Here is a 23,008-nt window from a genome sequence, read left to right as displayed (position 1 = left end):
CAGGTGTTAAGGCAGCATAGCCCTGTCTCAGCTAGGACAGCCCATTATCCACTTATTCCAAACTGAGTCAAACTTGGGTTTGAATTGCATTATACATTATTATCTGCTTGTTAGGATAGGAGGTGAAATTCAGCTAATTCCATGCTGGAGTTTGCAAAGATTGAATTTGTGGGGGCACCCCTACCCCATATTTCTGCAGGCTTCTAGGAAGTGCCTAATCCAGACAACTCTTAACACCAAGCCATCGACTTTATTAGGTAAGGTACTTGAAGTTTTACATTGATATACCCTGGTGTATTCCAACTGCCTGGGCGTCTGTTATTGCCTGAGCTGACTCTCTAGAGTCTGTCCTGAAATTCTGTCTCGATTCAAGCTGAGGTTAGCTTGGCAGCACATGCTCTTGGGTTATCAGCTCTGAATTAATGAATTCTCCAACAAGGAACTAGGAATTAATTGGATTTCTCAAATGACTCCAGTTCACCCTCACCATCATGCAGGCATTCACATTTCTTAGTTTTAAAACGATGCACTTAGCACTGCAAATATTCACCATTCGCCAGGTAGGAACTTGTTAGTTTGATTGACATATTTGATAAACTTTCTTCCACCCTTGAGCTTTTACTGTGGGGGGAAAAAAGTTTCTCATTGAAAATGAATGAGCTGCCATCAACAAGAGACCTCCAAGAATTGTGTTGTCCTCTATCGATTATTTCATCTCTCTTCCCACCCCAAGAAATCACCTCTGGATTCAACGAGCCATTGTTGTTCACTAACGTACCACACTCCAATATTTTATGGCTCTCTCCACTCATGTGAAACCAGAGTAATCTGTGTCCTGTGGTCTTATAAAATGCTTGTGGTTCTGATCTTCTGTGCTGTTTATAAAGTGCTTTATCTCTGACGCAAGTACCATACAGTAAGCACAGTTCTGCCATGCTTTCCTACAAAGAAGGATGTGCTGTCTTAATTAAACACACTTTTCTCTTATGTTCTGCAGAGTGGAAACTCAGGCTGAGCATCACTTGAAGTAACTCCATGTGGAACTTAAATGAAAGAAATTATTTGGGGAGAGAGGGATCCAGATTCTGTCAATGGGAGCGATGAATTCAAATGCTTCCTTCCAGTCAGTGAAACAAAACGTGCTTGTCCTTTGATGCATTATTGGGAATAACTTTGGAATATAACAAGGCAGCTTTGGCCAACTTAATGTCTTGCTGGTGTTCTAGACAACAATCCTCATCAGCCCTGGCAAAAAACAACAACACAAAAAACACAAAAGTCTGCAAGGCATTACGTTGCTGGAGGGTGTGTGTGTGTAAGGCTTTAGAAACTTGCAAACCCTCATTGGAATCTTCTTCTTCTTCGGTGATCACTCATAGCCGAGTAAGATTGTCTTCCATAAACACAGTTTTAACAATGAGTCCATAAGTGACTTTGGAGGCCAATTCTGGATCCACATGTCCTTCCACAGTGGGGACATAGGTTTCTGGATGGGAATTGATCATGGTGAGGGTTTGCCAAGCGTGCCTTCCTCTTAGCACGTTTCTTCCTTGCGTCCTAAGTTTGAGCGTCTTGAAAGCCCATGACACCTTTGCTAAAGGCTGTTCTCTGATTGGAGCACTTGCAGGACAGTGTTTCCCAATTGTCAGTGTTTATACTACATTTTTTTAGATTTTGCTTGAGAGAGGCTTAAAACCTCTTTTGTTGTCCACCAGTATTTTGCTTTCCATTCTTAAGTTGGGAATAGAGTTGTTGCTTTGGAAGATGATAATCAGGCATCCGAACAACATGACAAGTCCAACACAGTTGGTGTTGAAGAATCATTGCTTCGACACTGGTGAGTGGAGCTCCAGAAGGAAGTTGTCTGCCTACCCAGGCAGTAGCAATCTTTCTCATTCTTTAAAATAAGAGTTACAGGCAGAAAGAGAAGGACAGAAACAATAAGTAAACTTACTGTACAGTACTGCTATCCTTCCTTCCTTCCTCTCTCTCTCTCTCTCACACACACACACACACACACTTAGGAGTCTAGTCTCAGGCTATTTTTACACCTCCCTTAAAACATTGAAAGTGATGGATGGATTTGTCCATTTCACTTTTTCTCAGTTTCTCACCCCCCCCCCCTGAATTCAATTACCATATTTCCATCCCATTTTGCATTTTTTTAGAAGGTTTTCATGAAATTCCATACATTCTCATTGAATTTCTCCTGATTTTACCAAACATGCAAATAATACTCTTTATCTCCTCTTGCTATCATGAAGGCTCAGAACAGTGAGGGGGGGGGGGCAACCTGGGGAGAAGAATGTAGCCTGGAGAGCGTCAAGAGGCCTGAATAGAGACGTTTGGAGGGCCCAATCTTCCACCCTTGCTTTAGGATGAGGGGTAAACTGAGGGGAGGGGTAGAGACCAATGGTGAATGACAATGCCCTCTTCTGGTGCACTCTTCCTGATTCAGGCATGCGTCCATGAACCCAGACTAAGGATTAACATGATGGAGACAGTAAACCCTTATTTTTTTTCAGGAAATACTTCCTTTCCAAGCAAGTCAGCTGAGCTCCTTAAACTGGAGTGGATTTAGCTTTATCATTCAATCGTAAGAGGTGAGATTAAGGAGAGTTTCCATATATATATATATATATATATATATATATATATATATATATATGGCATCAAAGCAAGAAGAATCTTTGACATAAGCACCATCTCTAATACTGAGGATTAATTTCTTCACTTTGTTCAGTGGCAGGAGATCTTTCTTCCTTATCCAAGATATTATCCTCACTGTTTCAAGTCCATGAATGCCTCTCACTGCCTCCACCTGACCTGATAAGGCCTTCTCAATCCCTCCCTCCCTCCTTCCCTCCCTCTCTCAAATCCTTTCTCTCAAATAATTTATCAAGAAGGGTTGTTTGCATGCTTCCAAAGACTCTTGCTAGAGACATGGACAGAACAATCTTAATACCCCGCTGTGGCATTTGCCCATTCTTTTGGAAATGTCTGTACGGGGGAGAGAGTTAATAGGTAGACCAATAGAAAAGCTGGAGGCGGGGCCTACCCGTTTATAAAAAGGGGTTAGCCCGAGGTTTAGATAGTTAGTTCATTGGTTGGTTGGGAAGAAGCACTTGGGAAAGCAGTTGGCAGACAGATGGAAATAGAGAGAGACAGTTAGTGCAGTTGGTTCTTGTGTGAGGGGAGGTGGATGAGTTAGAGACAGGATAAAATAAGACTAAGAGGGTAAAGAGTAACAGCATTTCGAATGCCTTTAAAGTTTATGTGTGTTTGCAATAAACTACAATCTTCATCATTAACTTGAGAACCTGACTGAGGCTAAGTGATTTACTGGGGAGAACCTGGTTGGTGGCAGTGGATTAGTGGTATACGGGTCAATAGTCCATGAGACAATCAGGGGCTCCGTACAAACGCCACACCCGCTGTCACAGACAGGGCTGTACGGAGCAATGAGGCCACCGCTTCACCCATGGTGGCAACGGGCAAGCCAGATTGGACCTGATCCCTGTGCTGGATATAGGCTGGCACTGCCTGTGGATCCAAGTCAGAATCCAGTGAATCCTAGGCTGCCTCAACTGCACCCTTGCAATGTCCCACTGAGGGACTTTCTGACAGGTTCCATTGGTTGGTAAGCCACTGGTAAGATGTCCTGCTCATTCAGTGACTTCTGAGAGGTCATCTGAGTCAGTAGAAGTGCGTGGAGGGACACCTCTGCTTAATCCCACCCCATTGTCAGCCTAGCATAAGGGCTAGGAGGGGTCGATTCCAGCCAAAATCATTTAATGTATTTTTCCATGTTTAAGACTACCTCTTTTTTTACTCTAAAATAGTGTTCAAAATTGGGGCTCGTCTTACACATGGATAGTGGAGTGGGAGGATGGGCGATTGGTTGCAGCCGTGAACAGGAGGTTCCCTGTGGCGATTGGGTGGGTGATTGGTGGCTGCGGCAATCACTGCTTTGGATTGGCTGTAGCGGTGGCGATTGGGTTGGAGATTGTTGGATGTGATAAGGGCTGCTATGATTGTCTTCCGCCGCGCCAATTGTGTTTGTGCTTGCCGGCTGCTGTTGGCGATCGGGCAGACAGTTTTGACAACAGGCAGCATTTGTCAATATGGTGAGTGATTTTTGTCATTCTCATAACTCCCCCAAAAAGCTCAACACTTTGGGCAACCCTTATAATAATTATAATACCCCGCCCATCTTGCTGGGCTTCCCCAGCCACTCTGAGAGGCTTCCAACAAAATATAAAAATACAATAGTCTATAATAGTCTATTAAACATTAAAACTCTTCCCCAAAAAAGCTCAACAACTCTGGGCCATCTCCCCCCATTGGATTCCCTCAAAATAGGGGGCGTTTTATACATGGAAGAATACGGTAGTTATCTTCATCCAACAGAATGGAAGCTGGAGATGAAGAAGACAACAAAAAAACATTGCTTTATGAAGACTTTGTTGTTGTTTAGTCGTGTCTGACTCTTCGTGATGCCATGGACCAGAGCATGCCAGGCACCCCACTGTCTTCCACTGCCTCCCACAGTTTGGTCAAACTCATGCTGGTAGCTTCGAGAACACTGTCCAACCATCTCATCCTCTGTTGTCCCCTTCTCCTTGTGCCCTCGATCTTTCCCAACGTCAGGGTCTTTTCCAGGGAGTCTTCTCTTCTCATGAGGTGGCCAAAGTATTGGAGCCTCATCTTCAGGATCTGTCCTTCCAGTGAGCACTCAGGGCTGATTTCCTTCAGAATGGATAGGTTTGATCTTCTTGCAGTCCATGGGACTCTCAAGAGTCTCCTCCAGCACCATAATGCAAAAGCATCAATTCTAAGGTGATCAACCTTCTTTATGGTCCAGCTCTCACTTCCATATATCACTGCTGGGAAAACCATGGCTTTAACTATACGGATCTTTGTTGGCAAGGTGTCATGATGCAGGTGTCTAATATTATGCACAGTGTGAAGAAAGGAGGTGAAGAAAAGTTTTTTTTTCTCCAGAAATTCAGAAAGTCCTAGGTTGAAGTCCCAGGTTGAATACTTATCCATTGACAAGGGCCTCAGATAGTGTACGGTATAAAACCACACACACCAAAAAACTGTTCACTATACACTGATTCCAATTAAGCCCAAGCAGAATGGAATGAATGTTTGGATGCAATGAACCTAATTTGCAGGAGGGACGTTCCTTTGAACCAGAGGACAAGATGCAACAAAGAGAAATACCTTAGCAGCAGGGCAGGTGTGCTGAGACGGAGACAGTGGAAGAGCTATTGTTTGTCCTCTTGCAAACATTGTACATCATAGGACTCCCCACCAGGCTTCCAGAAACCTGAGTGTGCTGTTTGCTTCCCAGGCTTACAGAGAACTTTTGATCATAAGGACAGTAAGGTAAAAATGGAGGAGGAGAAAGGAGCAGAGGGAAATTACAAGAAACAACTCCAGGAAATTGAAAGGCTGGTGCTTCTGTGGCAATTCTTTCTTTTTTGATGTTCCTTCCAAATGTGCCAAACACTGAAATATAGAAAACAGACTCCCTAGACTCCCAATGTGAACTAAATAAAAGAGAGACTTGTGGAGCTCCCAAATTACAAATGAAATGAGATATGAATATCTGCCATCTATCTACTGTATGTATCTTAGGCTCAAGTCTAGGTGCTCACATTCTTGTGTATAAAGCCCTGAGTGACTTAGGGAGACATTCCTAGTCCGCCAGAAATGAGAAACTTAGGAGAGAGGCATTTTATGTAATGAACAGGTGTTAAATGGAGGAAGAGGAAGATGGTGGCTCGGCAGGGAGTTGCATAAAAAGGCTCGGGCGTTGTTCCTCCCAAAAAGGTTTTATCTGCTGTTTTTAAAAGCCTCTTAAAAGCTGTTTAGGTTTTGGAGAGAGTGGATCTCTGGCTCAGCCAAAGATAAGCTAACACAACTTGCTTGTCCAGCTCTGTGGGGTTTCAGCCAGCTAACCCAAAACCCACAAAAAGGGTTGTAGCATGAGCGGGACTTAGCTGGCATCCACGTCAGCAGCTACACCATTTCATTTCTAGCCTGCTCATATCTACACCCAGCTGTGTCACATCTAGCAAGCTCTGGTGTTCTCAGCTGTCCCTAGATAGGAGGAGGAGGAGGAGGAGGAGGGGGAGGAGGAGAAGAAGAAGAAGAAGAAGAAGAAGAAGAAGAAGAAGAAGAAGAAGAAGAAGAAGAAGAAGAAGAAGAACAACAACAACAACAACAACAACAACAACAACAACAACAACAACAACAGTATTGAGGATGATAAGAAACATTTTTTACATTGTCTTAGGTGCTGAAATGTCAGCCTATTGAGATGATTCACACTGCAATTTTGTGGCTCAAAACAACTTCCTTAAAAGGCTCCATGAGGTCAGGGTTACTAGAGGATACACTGTTTTGACTAGGGATGAATGAGAGAGAAATGTAGTTTGGTTAGCATTTTAATGCAAATCTGCCTAATCCACAGTTCCTGAAACAATACACAAACAAAGAGGCAGCCATGCTTCCAAGTTTGCACATCTCTGCAATACAGCTTTCCAACCAAATAATGTATACTAAAGGCACACATTAGGGATGCAGGTGGTGCTGTGGGTTAAACCACAGAGCCTAGGGCTTGCTGATCAGAAGGTCGGCGGTTCAAGTCCCCGCGACAGGGTGAGCTCCCGTTGCTCGGTCCCTGCTCCTGCCAAGCTAGCAGTTCAAAAGCACTTCAAAGTGCAAGTAGATAAATAGGTACTGCACCGGCAGGAAGGTAAATGACATTTCCATGCGCTGCTCTGGTTTCGCCAGAAGCAGCTTAGTCATGCTGACCACATGACCTGGAAGCTGTACACTGGCTCCCTCGCCCAGTAAAGCAAGATGAGCGCCGCAACCCCAGAGTCATCCACAACTGGACCTGTTGGTCAGGGGTCCCTTTACCCTTTACCTTTAAAGGCATACATTAATTGAACTTGTGAATAATAATATATATTAGTGGAAATCAAAAAATTGTGGAGTCCAACCCCCTGCAATTAAGGATTCTCAACTAAAGCAAAAAAATATGCATTGTATTAGTAAAAATTGCATGCAAAAAAGTATTTAAAGCAAAATTGCAATCAAGGATGCGTATATCAGGGAGGAGAAATATACAATAAATTGTTGGGAAATTTTAATAGTGTTTTGTTTTTTTTGTTTTTTACAGTTGCAAACTGATCTGGGAATGTATAGAACTAAGCTTAACATTGGGAAAAAAGAAGAAGATGAAAAACTGAGAGAAATGGAAATTGACAGATTCATCCATCCCTAGTGTTGACCTTCCAAACGGCAGTGAATCTCCCAGGATATAGAAAGTTAACAAGAAAATAAGTTTAAGCGTAAGTGAGCAGCAGAACATTTCAGATATACATCATCATTCCAGTGGTTTAGCCAGAGAGCTCTCCACTGGGGCGCCAAACCCTCCCCAGACCACATTAAGGAAAGCATTTCAGAGGCTACAGTGGTGCTTACACTTCACAAAGTGCATGAAATATAGCACAACGCCAAAACACTAAAAGCAGGGAGCCAGTGGCAAGAGCCCCCAAACACACATATCTTACATGTTTTTTTAAGCAACTGATTCATCTCCATCAGGATGGCCTGTTTTTCTCGTTTCTAAGTGCTTGTTCATACTGGGCACCAGTTGCCCTGTTGAAGCTGTCCAACCAATGCTGTTATCATCAAGAGTCTTGCCAACAGTCAGCTCCCCAACTTTGAAATTCAGCCAAATTTTAAATTCATGCAAAAAAATTGTTTCGCCTTCAGTCGTGAGCAGACATGAAAGAGCTGGCCTGTGAGGAAGGGAAACATATGAAAGTCCCAAAATGAAGAGGGCAATACAACTCTTATTTCCTGGCAGAGGCTGCCTACGGACCTAAATTAAGGTTTCAGGGTGGCAGCGGATAATAGTAATAGTAGTAGTAGTAATAATTATTTATTTTTTATACCCCGCCCATCTGGCTGAGTTTCCCCAGCCACTGGGGGAATAAAATTCAGTGTGCTGAGAGTCGCAAGATTCCATTCATTTATTCAAAGAGTACCAAACTCTTTGGCATTCTCTAATCATTCTCTAATCGTCATCATCATCATCATTAATTTATTTATACCCTGCCCATCTGGCTGGGCTTTCCCAGCCACTCTGGGTGGCTTCTAAAAAAATATTAAAATACTGTAATACATCAAACATTAAAAGCTTCCCTAAACAGGGCTGCCTTCAGATGTCTTCTAAAAGTCTGGTAGTTGTTGTTCTCTTTGACATTGCCACTACCGATCCTCAGGAGGGGGTGGAGTTGCGGGCTCACGACCCCTCCCACACTCCCGCGGGGCTGAGGTCAGCCTCGCGGGATTACAGGGTTTCCCCAGTCACCCCCCACGTTCCGGCGAGGCTGAGGTCAGCCTCGCGCGATTCAGGGATTCCCCAGTCACACCCCCGCGCGCCAGCCAACCGGCTGGCGGCAGGGGCGGGCCTCCTAGAGGCCACATAAGGTCGGGGCAGCCACCGGCTCGCCCCTTTTCTCCCTGGCAGCGAGCGCGAATTCCCACCCACCCACCCTTTAGGTTCCGCCATCGACCTTGCTATGGGCTTCGGCCGGTTGCCGTCTGGGGCCAGGTAGGAATTTTTTTCCCATTTGGCTAATTGGCTGGTTCGTGAGCCACTTGGTTTTTCGCCTACCTTGTAGCAAATTCGTCACAACTTTCCCGGTTTTAGCGGTAGGCATTGGCCGGGGTATTGTCATGCAAATGAGGTCGGGGGGGAGGAGCGCCATCACCTCCCCCAATGATTGAAGGGTAGTTCGTTAAAGGACTCCGAGGGGCGACGCCTCGTCCGAAACCTACGGAGGCTAGGGCCTAAAGCGCGCCCCCGAGCGGTAACCCCTCGGGGAGCGCCTAGGGATACGCATCTCAGGTAGCTCCCCCTGTTGGTGTTTAACCCTTCCCGGTTAGACCGGATAGTCGGTTAGGGGCCAATGCCTAAAGCCAATACCTCTCTTACCTGTAATCAATAAAGTTGTGGCCATTTTCGCCCATTAACTTAAATTCTTGTGTCCTGTGTCTTTATTCTTTACACCTGTGGGGGGGGGGGAGGGAATAGCCACGCAACTGGTGGGAGGGCGTTCCAGAGGGCGGGTGCCACTACAGAGAAGGCCCTCTGCCTGGTTCCCTGTAGCTTGGCTTCTCGCAGTGAGGGAACCGCCAGAAGTCCCTCGGCCCTGGACCTCAGTGTCCAGGCAGGATGATGAGGATGGAGAGACTCCTTCAGGTATACTGTATGGTGAGAGCCAGTATGGTGTAGTGGTTAAGAGCGGTAGTCTCGTAATCGGGGGAACCGGGTTCGTGTCTCCGCTCCTCCACATGCAGCTGCTGGGTGACCTTGGGCCAGTCACACTTCTTTGAAGTCTCTCAGCCCCACTCACCTCACAGAGTGTTTGTTGTGGGGGAGGAAGGGAAAGGAAAGGAGAATGTTAGCCGCTTTGAGACTCCTTAAAGGGAGTGAAAGGCGGGATATCAAATCCAAACTCTTCTTCTTCTTCTTCTACTGGACCAAGGCCTTAAAGGTCAGCACCAACACTTTAAATTGTGCCCAGAAATGTACTGGGAGCCATTGTAGGTCTTTCAAGACCAGTGTTATGTAGTCTCAGCGGCCTCTCCCAATCTAGCTGCCACATTCTGGATTAGCTGTAGTTTCCGGTTCACCTTCAAAGGTAGCCCCACATAGAGGGCATTGCAGTAGTCCAAGTGAGAGATAACTAGAGCATGCACCACTCTGGCGAAACAGTCCATGGGCAGATAGGGTCTCAGCCTGCCTACCATATTGAGTTGGTAAACAGCTGCTCTGGACACAGAATTGACCTGCACCTCCATGGACAGCTGTGAGTCCAAAATGACTCCCAGGCTGCACACCTGGTCCTTCAGAGGCACAGTTACCCCATTCAGGACCAGGGAGTCCTCCACACCTGCCTGCCTCCTGTCCCCCCAAAACAGTACTTCTGTCTTGTCAGGATTCAACCTCAATCTGTTAGCCACCATCCATCCTCCAACCGCCTCCAAACACTCACACAGGATGTTTACCACCTTCACTGGTTCTGATTTGAATGTATTTGGATATATTTCAGAGCCTCCAAGTGTTCCTATTTTCTAGGGACAGTGCCGGATTTATAGAAGTTATGCCAGTTTCTGATTTGAGCCCAGAATGTCCCACTTTTCCTTAGGATGTCTCTATCTTCATTGGATAAATGTTCAAGAGTATGGTAAAGGTAAAGGTAAAGGTAAAGGGACCCCTGACCATTAGGTCCAGTCGTGGCCGACTCTGGGGTTGCGGCGCTCATCTTGCTTTACTGGCTGAGGGAGCCGGCATACACCTTCCGAGTCATGTGGCCAGCATGACTAAGCCACTTCTAGCAAACCAGAGCAGTGCACGGAAACGCTGTTTACCTTCCCGCCAGAGCGGTACCTATTTATCTTCTTGCGCTTTGATGTGCTTTCGAACTGCAAGTTTGGTAGGAGCCGGGACCGAGCAATGGGAGCTCACCCCATTGCGGGGATTTGAACCGCCGACCTTCTGATCAGCAAGTCGTAGGCTCTGTGATTTAACCCACAGCGCCACCCACGTCCCATAGAGAGTATGGTAGGATGTCCCTATTTCCATCGAAGAAATGTAGGAGGCTATGGAGTTATGCAACCCCTAAGCCAAGAAGATAAGTAAATATACAACCTTTAGAAGACATTTGTAGGTAACCCTCTATAGGGAAGTTTATTATGTTTAATGTTTTATTATGCTTTTTATATGTTGGAAGCCACTCAGAGTGGCTGGGGCAACCCAGTCAGATGGGCGGGGTATAAATAAGGGGTGGTTCACAACAAAATATTAAAAACACAATAAAACATCAACCATTAAAAACTTCTCTGAATAGGTCTTCCCTTCACAAGACTTTTTTTTCAGCTGGAACTCAATTCCAACACCTTTCAGGTGGGTGCCATTGCCATTCTAAGAAAACAAGGGAGGTGTTCATGGTGAACAAATGCCATTTAGGGCTTTAAAGGTTCCTGTTAAAGAAGCATCAATTTGCTGCAGTAATGCGAAGGCGCTTGCAGCATGTGGCCTGCTGGCCAGTGAGTTTGCACCTCATTCTTTCTGCATTGGGGCAGCTACTACCGCTGTGCACTGGGGTCTGTCCTTTGACAGGATTAAGGATCTGGTCCACTGAATATCTGATGCATACAGGGGTTATGTTTGGATGAGGTGCAGTTGTTAATTTTGTTTTGTTCATTCCTAAGTCCACCTACCCTGCATGTTTGAATAGTCAGGCACAGCATTGTCCACTGGGCCGGCAGGAGGGTGGCGGAGTCTGGATTCGGATGCAGACTCGGACTCCCTGACCACGTGTGTGTCTCCTGGGTGTCCAGATGAGGAATGCGTTGGGAGGAGCTTCTCCTGATGGTGCGGGTGAAGGTGTCTGCGGAAGGCATGCCTGTGGACATGGTGGTGCATCTGGGCGAGAACGATCTGCCAGAAGCTCCCAGCTTGAGCCTGTGAACCTGCATGCAGGAGGACTTGGAAGAGTTGAAGGCAGCTCTTCCTGGACTCAAAATGTTTTGGTCACAGCTGTTGCAGTGAGGGAACCACCAGAAGGCCCTCGGAGCTGGACCTCAGTGTTTGGGTTGAGTGATGGGGGTGGAGACGCTCTTTCAGGTATGCAGGTCCAAGGCCATTTAGGGCTTTAAAGGTCAACATCAACACTTTGAATTGTGCCCGGAAACGTACAACAATACATTGTTCCTGGCAACTCTAACAGACTCTCCAAGTCTCCCTATTTTCCAGGGACAGTCCCAGATTTAGAAGAGCCATCCAAGTTTCTGATTTGACCCCCTTTTTGTTAGGATGTCCATATTTTCAATTGAGAAATGTTGGAGGGTATAGAGTTATTCAACTCCTGAGCTTTCTTAAGGCAATCCTGTACAGGGAAGTTTTTTCAATGTTTAATGTTCAATTATGTTTTTATATATGTAGGAGTGGCTGGGGCAGCCCAGTAAAATGGGAGAGGTACAAATGGTAAAATTATCATTGTGGAATGGGACATCCCTATTTTCAGCAGAGAAATGTTGGTGGGTATGCTCTAAGATAACTGAGAGACTATATCAACTGATTTTTTATAATATTTAAGCAGTTTTCATAATGCTTAAACATAACTGGCCAGATTAAAAGAGACAATTAGGGGACAACCCAGACAAGAATTTCAAAAAGAATGGGGAAAATGCAGAGAATACTTTACCAAACAGTGCCCCAAAATATATACCTGGAAGTCCTTTATTTTTATGTTATGTTTTCTCTATGTAAGGGGATAGGAGTTTAATTTTGATAATTGAATTGTCAACGGTGGTGGATTTGTTTCTATGTATGGGTTGTTGTGGACTATGTTGTAAAATAATAATAATAATAACAACAACAACAACAACAACAACACGTTTTATTACTCATGTGTATTGATGTGCCACCTGGGATCCTTCAGAAAGAAGACCAAGATTTAATTTGAACAAATAAATGTCATCAAATACTAAGTACCCTAATCCCAACTTATTCTCACTTCATGAGAACTCCCTTTTTCTATCCTCGGGTGGGTTTTGCTCTTCCTCTGAGCCACACGAATGTTGAGAAATTCTGCCGATCCCAGACATTTTTGATAAACCTTCTTTTGTGTTTCGGAACAAGCCTTGTCCTGTTCATCCAGCCTTTGTTATTCTGCGCCATCAATCCGGAACTGCTGGTTTCCTGAAAGTGGCGTTTAATCTTTTCATGCCTGTGGAAGATCAATCTCACCGATGACCCCCTCTCAGCATTAGAACCAAGGTGATCATATAATGGACAGTTATTTTAACATTCCTGGCTATTACATCCTAGAATGCATCACCGCAGATGGGGAGCTAAACATCGCTGCCTCCTCACGTCTCTGCTACCTGGCGGGCTTAACAAAAAGACACACAGCGTCTCAGTGATACGGTTACGAATCTTCGCAAACGCCATTTTATGAGAAAGGGGAGCATGGCTGGGCCTGCAAAAGGTGTGGATTATACAGGATGCTGCCTCCGGCAGAGGAGGGATGTGATTCTTTATGGTCCATGGCTGTTCTTTTGGCTGATGGCTCTTTCGCCCTGTGACTTCTGCTGAAGAGACCATGATTGCATTCCTCCCTATTTACCTTCTCACCTGTTTTTTGGGGCTAGGTCCATATCGCAAAAGCTCACTCCCACCGAACATAAAGAGAGGGTGTTTTTGGCATGCTGGTCAATGTTGCCATATGCTTCAGAAAAGAGCAGTTTGGAAGCACTGCAGGTAATCTCTGCTTTTCCCATCACAAGTTTGTGGCACCGTGATGAATCCTTTCACGGGATGGCCTGGAACGAGAGGCAGCCTGCATTCACCACAGATGCTTTCTGACAGTTCACAAATGAACATGGGGATACTTATAATATCCCCCAAGGGAACAGCTGTAGCTCAGAGGTAGAGCATCTGTTTTACATGCAGAAGGTCCTGGGTTCAAATCCTGGCAAACTCCAGGGAGTGTTGAGAATTTTTCTAACCTGTTGCCAATCAGGTAGGTCTCAACCTTTTTGTCTGTCCCCCACCCCCCGTCATCCACCCCCACCCCCAGTGCTCTATCTCAGTCTGACTTAACTGATACCTGATTTGGCTCGGGGCTTGGCAGAATGTAGTGCACGTCCCTAATAATTACAGTCATACGCCCTGGAACTCATACGTTTGTCAAATGCCCTGGAACTCATGCGTTTTGGCTCCCGGACACTGCAAACCCCGGAAGTGACTGTTCTGGTTTGTGAACATTCTATGGAACCCAAATTTCCGATGGGGAAGCTCCTGGGACCAATCAGAAGCCATGATTTGGTCTTTGAATATTTTGGAAGTCAGGCTCTCCTGTCTCTCCTTCCCTGTGAGCTTGAGTCTTTTGCCTTCATTGCTCAGATCCTTCTGGGCCACTCCCCCCCCCCCTTTGTGTGTGACCCCCTACAGTTCATCTCCTGTGGGTTAATCTTTTTTTTTGGGGGGGAAACACTGCCATAACAAAACATCACTGAAACACACGACCTTCGCCGCTTGCTAGTATTTTCAAGTGACTGGGTGCAGATAGAGCTAGGCAGTTCTTATTCTCTCTCTCGCTCTTTTTCTCTCTCTCTAATGAAGCACAGATTGAAAATTGCTTAAAAGCCTGTGCAGGGTGACGAGGGAGAGATTTTACCCAGCGGCACTCCGAGGAAAATTACTGCAATTGCACTTTTTAGTTATTATCAGCTTGCTCTACAGGACCTTGGGAACAAGCTATTTATGCTTTGGCTCCAGGGCTGTTCACAACCAGAATTGCAGATTCTAAGCCACATATATATGTGTAAACCTAGAGCACACTCTGGTCTGTTCAGTCGGTCTGCAATCTCACTTCATAATCAGCGAGGAGCACTTTGCACAATATCACCCTTCTGTTCTATATCTGTACATAACAAGGCTCCTAAAATAAATCTCCATGCCACTGACTGCTATAAGGGACTAGGGTCAGCAGAGGCTGGTCCATCACAGCAAATGGGGCATTGCTCTCTCAATCTCTCAAAAGCCATCTCTCCTTGCTACACCTTCTTTTCAATTCTAAAAAGAAACAGAAGATCCCTTTGTATGTCATAGAAGGGACCCAAACAGTCTCTTCTCTTTGATGATCACTCGTAGCCAAGTAAGATTGTCTTCCATAAACACGGTTTTAACAATGATTTCGTAAGTGACTATGGAGGCCAATTCTGGTTCCACACGTCCTTCCACAGTGGGGACATTAGTTTCTGGGCGGGAGTTGATCACGGTGTGGATTTGCCAAGCGTGCCTTCCTCTTAGCATGTTTCTCCCTTACGTCCAGAGTTCCAGTGTCTACAAAGCCCATGACTCCTTTGATAAAGGCTGTTCTCCAGCTTGAGCACTCACAGGCCAGTGTTTCCCAGTTGTCAGTGTTTATACTACATTTTTTAAGATTTGCCTTGAGACAGTCTTTAAATCTCTTTTGTTGACCACCAGCATTATGCTTTCCATTTTTAAGTTCGGAATAGAGTAGTTGCTTTGGAAGACAATCATCAGGCATCCGCACAACATGACTAGTCCAACGAAGTTGATGTTAAAGAATCATTGCTTCAATACTGGTGATCTTTGCTTCTTCCAGTACACTGGTATTAGTTCACCTGTCTTCCCAAGTGATGTCAGAAATGCAGGAATACAGCTTAAGCATTCCTGTCCAATGAATATTCAACCTCTGTTCAAAAACCCCCAATGAAGGAGAGTTCACAACCTTCTGAGGTATTGCATGCCACTGTTGAACAGTTCTTACCATCAGAAAGTTCTTCCTAATGTATATTCAGAATTTCCTGTTCATTTGAATCTGTGGGGTCTGGTCCTTTCCTCTGGAGCAGCAGAAAGCAAGCTTTCTCTACCTTCCATGTGATAGCCAGGGCCGGATTTAGGTTTGATGAGGCTCTAAGCTACTGAAGGTAATGGGGCCCTTTATATAGCATATATTTATATATAGTATTATAGTAGCAAGTGGGGGTAATAGGGAACTGTATTAGTAAATAATAATATAGGCCTGCTAAATAATAGGTACGCGGGTGGCGCTGTGCATTAAACCACAGAGCCTAGGACTTGCTGATCAGAAGGTTGGCAGTTCGAATCCCTGTGATGGGGTGAGCTCCCATTGCTCGGTCCCTGCTCCTGCCAACCTAGCAGTTCGAAAGCATGTCAAAGTGCAAGTAGATAATTAGGTACCGCTCCGGTGGGAAGGTAAACGGTGTTTCCGTGTGCTGCTCTGTTTTGCCAGAAGCGGCTTAGTCATGCTGGCCACATGACCCGGAAGCTGTACGCCGGCTCCCTCGGCCAATTAAGCGAGATGAGCGCTGCAACCCCAGAGTCGGCCACAACTGGACCTAATAGTCAGGGATCCCTTTACCTTTTACCTTACTAAATAATAAAGATGAAGAAAAAAGTAATTTTATAATGGGGTCAATATAAATAAATTATGTATTACATGAAATCAATCAGTAGGCATAAGACTCATACCCTTAGTCTATGCTGCCTGATCATCAGTCTACAAGCACTCTTTAATATTAGATAACAGGTACAACAGCTTGACCTACATTCAACTGTGCTGCACAGATTTCACGATCCTGCCTCCGTTACCATTTGCGGATCACCATGGAACTTTTTTGCTTTTGGGTTTGGGATGGGTTTTTGGAAGACGCCTGTGCACGAATTTGTTTTATGTGTGTAGATCAGTGCCCACTGACCAACGCACAGTCTTTGCAGTAAAGCCCTATTCCAATGACATGAGCATCATGACGTAGATTCTTATCTGCTACAGCCTTCATCCGCCTTCACAGCTGCTGTAACATGTGACTTGTTATCTTCTGCCTGTTCTGTCGCTGAAGACTTCTTGGATCATTCTTTTTCTAGCTCCTCCCCTTTGACCTTACAGCCTTGGGTGACCGTGCTGGGAGTACAAGACTCCTGACGGCTTAGCTCACAAGGGTCATAGGAACGTGCAAGTCCACTCACCATGACAAGGTGATGAAATCAGTGAGTGACTAGTCTCCACTGACTAGGGATGGTCCAACACAGTGGCGTAGCGTGGGTTGTCAGCACCCGGAGCAAGGCAAGTAATTTGCACCCCCTAACCCGTGGATTTGTGCCCCCTAACCCTAACCCCCAGATGTTGCACCCGGTGCGGCCGGCCCCCCCCTGCACCCCCAACGCTACGCCACTGGTCCGACATCTTCTGAAGGAGCAGAGGTTCCAAATCACTGGCCCAGTCACAAATGCTAAGACAACCAGAGACACTTGGAGAAAAGCTACTCTAATCTTACTGGCATTGGCTCTCGTGGATTTGAAGCACAAGTCCACTCACTGAACCTTTGGAATGGAGGCTCCAGGGATTGAACCTTGAGCATGCAAACCATGCGTTTTGTCACTGAATTATGGTTTCTTTCCCTCACATACTGCTAGGTCCCTTTTATCCTGGAGATGATGGGGGATTGTTCCTGTGTCCTTCTGCATGTGAACCATGTGTGCTACCAGTTCTCCTAATACTATGGGCTTCATGTGGGTAACATTTTCAACACTGACAACTAGGTGAACGTACAATTGTATTCTTATTTGAGGAAACAGTGACATCTTGTGGCAACTGAAAGTAGCTTTGTGTGTTCCTTTTTATTTATCTCTGATAAAAACTTAAAGCAGGCATAGGAAAACTTGACCCTCCAGATGTTTTGGGAGTACAGCTCCCATCATCCCTGACCACTGGTCCTGTTAGCTAGGGATGATGGGAGTTGTAGTCCCAAAACATAGGCTGAGTTTGCCTATGCATGACTTAAAGCATGTTACTTATAACTTATGACTGGAGTTACAAGTGCATATCTCTCTCTCTCTCTCTCTCTCTCTCTCTCTCTCTCTCTCTCCCTCTCCCTCTCTCCACAAACATGCACACAGAGACAGAGACAGTGCCACCATATTGTATAAGATGTGGGCTGTTTCTTGTATGGCAAATCAGCAGCCTATGCAGTATCCCTGGCAGACTAAAGCTAACCTTTTGGGTTATTCATCTTGGATTAGTTTCTTAACCTAGTCAATGCATTATAAGGAGGTGTCTTCCTCCAAAGTAACCATGCAAAGACAAACGAAAGGAAGCAAACAGTTTTATTAACATTTCTTTTACACCTTACAACAAGCCACACAAACCATCACCATATAGCATATGTAGAAAAATAGTAGAATCATATTGGCACTGATGACTGTTCGTTATTAACATTACCATTCATCATTAGCATCATCCTCTCATTATACAAAGTTGATCATCACTGTAATAAATAAGGAGCATTAAAATTTCACAGTGGCATTCTAAGCTTTACATTCATGATCTTCGTTAAATAGGAGACCGATTACTCCCACCCCTTAAAGGTAAAGGTAAAGGTACCCCTGCCCGTACGGGCCAGTCTTGACAGACTCTAGGGTTGTGCGCTCATCTCACTCTATAGGCCGGGAGCCAGCGCTGTCCGCAGACACTTCCGGGTCACGTGGCCAGCATGACAAGCTGCATCTGGCAAGCCAGCGCAGCACACGGAACGCCGTTTACCTTCCCGCTGGTAAGTGGTCCCTATTTATCTACTTGCACCCAAGGGTGCTTTCGAACTGCTAGGTTGGCAGGCGCTGGGACCGAACAACGGGAGTGCACCCTGCTGTGGGGATTCGAACCGCCAACCATGCGATCGGCAAGTCCTAGGCGCTGAGGTTTTACCCGCGTCCCATACCTCCCACCCCTTAAATATGCTCAAAATTCGAAAGCAGACCCCTTTGAAAATTAAAAGCCCTTTCTCTCAGCCAACTCCAATTATCCCACTATGTCCCATTGCCTTGATCTCATACAGAGTTCTGCATTTGTCAGTGAGATCGCTTGTCAAACATGAAATTAATAAGAAAGCAGACAGAGAAAAGGGGACGTGCTATTATTGTCCCAGGAAATGGGAAGACCTTTGCAAGCAATAATCCCACCATCTCATTGGGCTGCAGGTCAAATTTGCACAAATGGACATATGCAATTTGCAAGTGGGGCACAGCTGCAGACAGTGAAACTCGTAGCAAATGGGTCATGAAGAACGATCAGTTACTTATTAGCATCCACAAAAGGGGGTTCTCTGGTATGACTGTTCTCAAGTTTCACATTCATCACATCTAATCAGGCCATTTTGGAAAGCTTGAACCAGTTGCCAGTGGTAATATTGGTTTGGAGTTGGCAATAGTTATTCACCTTACTAACTAGTAATAGTGAAAGTCTGTAAAAACAAAAACAAAAAACCCAGTTCAGGAGACTCAGACTCTGACAATGACGCTAGACACCCAGCAATGTGTGTGTGTGTTTGTGAATGATTTGAACAGCCAATAACAAGGTCTTTTCAAATATATCTGTATATCTATATTTATATATTCCCATAGAAAGAGACATCTTAAAAGCCTTTTCAAAGGAGGCCAAATTGAATCATACCTTAGCGATGTTCCAACATTTTAGATGTTGCTCTACACAACACAATTATCTTCTAAGGTTTGTTTGTAGTACAAGTATAATAGCATAAACATTATATATATATATATATATATATTTATGTAAGACAGGATTATATAATATTCAAGGCCTTTACAAAGATAGTGTCCCAATTAAAAAAAAAAAAAGATATATCTGATAGCTGCAGATCTTCAGCAGATCAGATTATTATTGCCCATAATTCCGATACAATTGTGGCAGCATTTATGAAGATGGAACCTACACCAGTTTGTATAAAAAACAACAACCCTATTACAAGTTCAGCAATTGATCCACAGGAGCCTGTGTTTCATGGATTTTCTTGGTTGGAGAAAAGGAACATCCACATTTGATCAACAGAAATATTTTCACAAGTACTAGATCAGGATGATGGTACTAGACCCACATCTCAGACGGTTCATCTATGATCCACAGGATTCTGGGTGGAAGGAGGAGGATTCCAACCAATTCTGCATGGGTCTGAGACGGCCACCTGAAATCTCCAGTAAGACACATCAAAAAGTGAACATAGAGCTAAGCAGTGCCTGCTAGCATCTGCAGAAGTTGGGTGAGGCTCACACAAGTTGGTCTCAAGCCCGTTTTGTGTCTCTAGAAGTCCCTTCATCATCATCATCATCATCATCATCATCATCATCATCATCATTATTAAAGATTTCAGGTTGGGTTATTACCAAATAATGTTCACACATAAAACATACATTCTGCCATTCCACATTGGGGGGGAGATTAATATTGGGATTTGGTAAACAACACTAGCAAGGAATAGGATCAAGTTACAATGGCTAAGATGCTAAATTTATGGGGCTCTTTTTCACCCTTGGAGTCCTGGGTGAGCAAGGTCTCTCCCATTCTCTTCAGTGTTTCAGAAAATTCTGGGTGTGTTACATGCACAGAATTAATTACTGGGACATGAGCTGCCTATCAATGTCAGGCGAAAGTGCCTTCATTATACGGGTTCTTTTATGCCAGTTAAAAACTTTTTTTCTTTTTGTTTAGGCTGCCTACCCAGTCATGTAATTTGATTATGCATGCTTCTTAACAAACTCTGCTGATTTTATCTACACGTTGATACCTTTAATATTTCAGCTTGTTTTTAAGGTCTGTTTATTTCGTCAGTATTATAGTCTATTTTACATAAATTGCTTGCAGAGGTTTTTAAAGAAAAATTCTACAAATTTTGTCCAATTAAAAATATATCTTAATAATTAAATATGTAAATCAATGTTTCTCCAACAGTTAAAGGGGGCGATCCTATAGCAAAATCCATTGAAATGATGAGTTTAGGAAGATCGGGATCTCTAGCTGAGATGGCTGATTCCGGGCTCAGCTGGTATTAAGTCCCCAACCTCATCTTAGCCAAGGTTATGCTGGTGTAACTTGCTGACCCTGGCTCAGCCAGGACTTTTGGGGGGGCAAGGTGGGACATTCTGGGGGCATGGTGGGCTGGGACTTGATGGCGGAGATCTCAGACTGGATTCTAAGACAGTTCAATGCAGTTGTGCAACATGAAAACCTGGCACAGAACTCTATTTTAAAGGCTTGTCTCCCCTCTGCCAGGCTGAGGCAGAGCAACATCAGCAACCCTACTGCCGAATGGGTTTAAGATTTGGTCAAACTTTATGCCATTTTGGTTTATGCTGGTCTGTTTTACATCAGCTTCTAGATTGCTCCCCAAGTCACAGAGATCTTTGTTTCACTGTTTCTGATTTTGCCACATGCTTAAGATGCATTACCTGAAGCTGAGAGCACTCCAAAGATACTATGAGATGTTAAGAAAGTGATTTAGGGAGTAATCCTGTACACCAGAAGCTGGCATCAAGCATGCTGGCATAGATTAAGCTGGCATAAAGCCACAGCACATCCAAACCCCTGGTCTGGGGAAAGTCTAATAATAATAATAATAATAATAATAATAATAATAATAATTTATTATTTGTACCCCGCCCATCTGGTTGGGTTTCCCCAGCCACTCTGGGCAGCTTCCATAGAAACCAAAAATACAGTAAAATATCACATGTTAAAAACTTCCCTGAACAGGGCTGCCTTAAGATGTCTTCTAAATGTCAGGTAGTTGTTTATCGCTTTGACATCTGATGGGAGGGTGTTCCACAGGGCGGGCGCCACTACCGAGAAGGCCTTCTGCCTGGTTCCCTGTAGCTTTGCTTCTCGCAATGAGGGAACCACCAGAAGGCCCTCGGCGCTGGACCTCAGCGTCCAGGCAGAATGATGGGGGTGGAGACGCTCCTTCAGTTATACTGGACCGAGGCCATTTAGGGCTTTAAAGGTCAGCACCAACACTTTGAATTGTGCTCGGAAACGTACTGGGAGCCAATGTAGGTCTTTCAAGACCGGTGTTATATGGTCTCGGCGGCCGCCACCAGTCACCAGTCTAGCTGCCACATTCTGGATTAGTTGTAGTTTCTGAGTCACCTTCAAAGGTAGCCCCACGTAGAGTGCATTGCAGTAGTCCAAGCGGTGCTAGCTGGGGAAACAAGCCTTTAAAACACAACCTTTTTTGCCTGGCCACATGATTGAGCTGAACAGAGTTTGGATCAGGATCAAGTCTGCACTACCCAGTCATCCCTCCCCCCCGAGTTGCTGAGTTCTGCCTGACATTGGAAGGGCTCATTGCATGTGATTGATGTCGGAAGTCACTAGGTCTGCAGGGTGCCCTCCACCTGGTGAGGCCCACTGCTGCTGTGGCCCAGCCTCTCCAAGACTGGGGTGGGGTGGGGGCTCAGCCCTGTCCACACACACATAGAGTTGGCACCTATGCCCACCTGCATGCCCCCAGAACACCACTTTTTGGGGATTTACACTCCAGACAACTTCGATTCAGCTGGCTGAGTCCTGATTGAGACGGGATGAGCAAGCTTTGTTTTTTCTTCATGAAATAACCCAAATCTTCTCTCAAAAGGAAAATATATCAAAATCTGTACTCTGACGAACTACAGATTATTTATGTGCACATTGCAAAAACTGACAAGCACAGATCCTGGAAGTTTACATTCCAGAAATTTAAAAAGAATTCCAATGTGAATCTAAAACAGGCTTCCTCAACCTCGGCCCTCCAAATGTTTTGAGACTACAATTCCCATCATCCCTGACCACTGGTCCTGCTAGCGAGGGATCATGGGAGTTGTAGGCCAAAAACATCTGGAGGGCCAAGGTTGAGGAAGCCTGTTCTAAACTAACATGCAGTCATACCATTCCAAGACACTCCATCCAGTTCAGCCTTTTCCCACAGAACTTTTAGTTCTACGTGCCCCAAAATCTCAGAGAAATATTTGCAAAAGCTCTTACACCGGGCGCTGCCATACCAGACTGGGTTACTTATCCATCTAATTCAGGTATTGTATACTTTGAATCACTACAGCTCTGAAGACTCTCAGGCATGAGGTGCAGGCCATCATCTGATGATGATGCCAGAGACTAAATCTGGCATCTCCTGCCTGTAAATCAAGTTCTCTACCACTGAGCTACCATTGCTTATGATGTCAAATAGGCCTGTGGATTGTCCCACAGGAGGCTCCTTTCCTGCTTAGAGGTAACACACCTGGGAGACCGATTTCGACTGACTGGCTGGGCTAGAGATATCCTGGGAGGAGAGAAGAAGTGGCCCATAGTGTCACCATTACACATAACACTTCAACTGGGGGTGGAGACTGCAATAGGCACACCTCTCTTGCCTCCAGGTCAAACCAATAAATATGCACATTTCCTATAACCTTTTCTCCCAAACTCAGGGTCTCCTGCCAGTCACCTAATCCCTGCGCTTTCTTCTCTACCAATGACTACTAACCAGCCATGATGTCCACTGCTGGAGTCAGCATGTCTTTGAAAGCCAGTTTCTG

At 45.0% G+C, this 23,008-nt stretch overlaps 2 long non-coding RNA genes across 2 annotated transcripts in view; one reads left to right on the top strand and one right to left on the bottom strand.

The window, feature by feature from the left end:
* The window catches only part of LOC310849327, a 344,819-nt gene that overhangs the window by 90,761 nt on the left and 231,050 nt on the right, over positions 1-23,008 (top strand). The window lies entirely within an intron of this gene.
* On the bottom strand, positions 17,739-19,779 carry LOC310849323. The gene is made up of 2 exons (XR_014566855.1): positions 18,367-19,779; positions 17,739-18,000 (listed from the first exon to the last, which is right to left on the bottom strand). It is a non-coding gene; the product is annotated as an uncharacterized lncRNA (long non-coding RNA).

Source organism: Podarcis gaigeae (genome assembly GCF_964106915.1).
Source record: "Podarcis gaigeae genome assembly, chromosome: 7".
Taxonomy (NCBI): domain Eukaryota; kingdom Metazoa; phylum Chordata; class Lepidosauria; order Squamata; family Lacertidae; genus Podarcis; species Podarcis gaigeae.
The sequence above is the reverse complement of the archived record's forward strand: the minus strand, read 5'-3'. Positions and strand labels throughout refer to the sequence as shown.